Raw genomic sequence first — 2,888 nt, 5'->3', positions numbered from 1 at the left:
TTACTTCCTCATTAATATCATATATTACTCTACCACTTGAGAGTTGTTGTCCTATGGAGGGACACGGTGGTGGAGGTGGATATTTTCGAGCAATGTCTTCGCGTCTAGAAGTGATTTACTCTCACTGATATTATACTAGTTGGGCCTCATGAACGAGAGCACCAGCGTGAGGGGGAGTGTTGGAAGATGAAAACATATTATAAAAAAAATATTTTATACATCATTTGTAGCAAACTAGGAGTTCATGCTGTTCTCTCACCCTCAACTTGAGGGGGAGTTTTGGAAGACATGGCCTAAGGCCACACGACCAAGGAAGGCCCACATATCCAAGTGTATTTATAAGATGGGCCCAAGCCCATAAGACCAAGGAAGACCCATACATCTAAGAGATATAGAAGACGGGCTCAAGGCCCACAAATCAAAGAGAAGGCCCATAGGCCCACATACATTGATGGCAGGATGGTAAATAAAGGGTCATCTCATAGAGATGACATTGATGTAATTAAGTTAAAGTTCCAGGGTTAAAACCCTATATCCTAAACCCTAAGTTCAGGGGTATTATTGTAATACACTAGTTTCATAAATCTATAAATAGAGCTTCAGGGGGAGGGTTATAATTAAGTCTATAACCCTTCTTCCTCCAGTTTTCTCCCAATGGGTTTCTCTCCCTTTTTCTCTATGAGCTAAATTCATGGACTCCTGAAAATCAACATTCATCAACTGGAACACTCAAATTTGTAGTATCACTCGTTGAATTGTCAGTGGAGGGGAATGAAGACGTTACAGTAGCTGCTGCCAATTTCATCCCAGGATGTGCCTCTGTAATGCTCCAACTCCTCTGTGCCACTTTCCTTGTTCCAGGTATAATTACCTTGTTATGGCTGTCAACAGTAGAACCCATTGTGTCACAGAATGTAGGACTGAAATGGGTTGTCTCTTCGAGCTCCGTCCAGTCCCTACGTCCTTGTAGGAGTTTGCAGTTCATGTTAGCAAATATTTGGTTGGCCTCTCCCGCCCAACCCAACTTCTCCATCTCCCTATACAGTGGCAGCCAATAGCCTAGTTGTATTCCTCGTAGATTTCCAGAAAGTATAATAGTCCCCTTGTTAACATAACCTTTGATTATATAATTCTAGTACTTCACCTCTATCGTAGGCATTTCATCTAGTATAGGATTAGGCCTCTGCAAGAGATTGGTTATCTGAACTGTGGGCAGATTGACCTTCAATTCTGCTGAAACAGAGTGACCTTTAATACTGCGGGAATGGTATTCAGTGCTGAAATAAAATTGATTGGAGTCATCAACATTGCCCCATTATCCTGGTTGGCAGCATCTAATGTTCCACTGGCTACACCCAGATTTGCTACCGATGAAATAAAATCAGACATTCCAAAATAAAGAAGGACACCTTCGGCATCCAAATCCATACTCTCAGTTTGCATTTTTTGATGTTTTGCACCTTTCTTCACTACAACAACAACAGAAATTTTAAATTTCAACATCAACTCAGTCTCAAGAGCTCCACAAATGACACATGCAGTAAGAACAGTAATTACATTTGTTGCTGTCCCTTTGCGGCCAAAATTAGTTACATCCTGCGGAGGAGTATATGTTGTGCCCACAACAACAGACAATTGTGCTTCATAAGTCATTGTTGCTTCTACTCTCAGAACTGTCACAGTCCCATCAATCTACATACATAATGTATAAACAATCTCCTCTAGTAAGCCCCGGTCGCTTCTAGAGTTGGTAGCAGCAAAATTCTTCTGAGAGGACTCATGAAGAGCAATTAGTGTGCTCTGGTGAATTGCTATAGCAGCAGCAGGGAAGTTGGCATTCATAGCCTCAACAAGTTGAAGCCTTCCCATTGAAATAGAGTGCAAAATTTTCTCTGCAGCTCCCATCTCAATTAGCAGCATTGTTTTCTGCACTACCACGATTTTCTGCACTTACAAAAGGAGAGTGAAAGCTAAGGAAGCATTCCATGAACTTCCTGAAGCACTAGATGGTGAAGCTATATCCAGTGGAATCCAGTCACAGTTGATAGAATAGTGCTGAAAGCCACTCCATGACTTTCCATCCATAGGATACCATAATGTAACTGCCACCTTGTTTGTTTGACCTATAGTGAACTGGACATCCTGTTGAAGGCGATCCATTGTTCTAATTGGCCTTGAAAACTCGAAGTAATAAGTGCCCTTTTGACCAGATGTACTAAATAGGTTGTCTCCCTCAAGAGAACCTAAGTGAACATTAATGCTATCATGCCACCGTGTCCCTTTCCAGTTACTCTGAGCACTAGTGTCATTACCTGAAGGGCTTATTCCATTAAGAAATCTGCAATGTAGGTTTTATGAGTAAAGATCAACAAGATGACCAAACTTGTCACCTCCATTTCCATTTTCTAGAGGGTTGCCACCATAAAGTCTACTAGGAATGACATTTCCAATTGAGAAGTGCATAATTAACCCAGATCGGGTTGATTCGGTCCCATTGATTTTCAGGACTCCATGGATATAGGTCATGGAGAAAAATGAGAGAGATACCATTGGGAGAAAACTGGAGGTTATGGACTTTTTTCAAACCTTCCCCCATAAGGTATATTTATAGATATCAAAACACAATTATTACAAGTATACCCTTCACCCTAATAAGAGTGAAGAAGAGACAGAAAACGTAAACTAATTGCATTAGTGCCACCCTAATTACAACATATATTCCAACACCCCCCTCAAGCTGGGAGGTAATGGCAGTGATTCCAGCTTGAACCAAATAACATAAATGCAATAATAATCTCCTCCATCGCGGTGTCCCAAGGATAAGTACGAAACTGGACACAAACTCTCAAAAGGTAAAAATGGGTGATAAAACATAAGTTGAAACCAAA

At 41.0% G+C, this 2,888-nt stretch overlaps 1 pseudogene; it reads right to left on the bottom strand.

Annotated features, from left to right (window-relative positions):
- Window positions 1–1,950: 1,950 nt before the first annotated feature.
- LOC137943699 (uncharacterized) lies at window positions 1,951–2,463 on the bottom strand (annotated as a pseudogene).
- Window positions 2,464–2,888: the final 425 nt, after the last annotated feature.

Source organism: Aristolochia californica, unplaced genomic scaffold (assembly GCF_029961685.1).
Source record: "Aristolochia californica isolate CCGP_79_NKW_82.1479 unplaced genomic scaffold, dmAriCali1.0.hap1 SCAF_11, whole genome shotgun sequence".
NCBI lineage: Eukaryota > Viridiplantae > Streptophyta > Magnoliopsida > Piperales > Aristolochiaceae > Aristolochia > Aristolochia californica.
The sequence above is the reverse complement of the archived record's forward strand: the minus strand, read 5'-3'. Positions and strand labels throughout refer to the sequence as shown.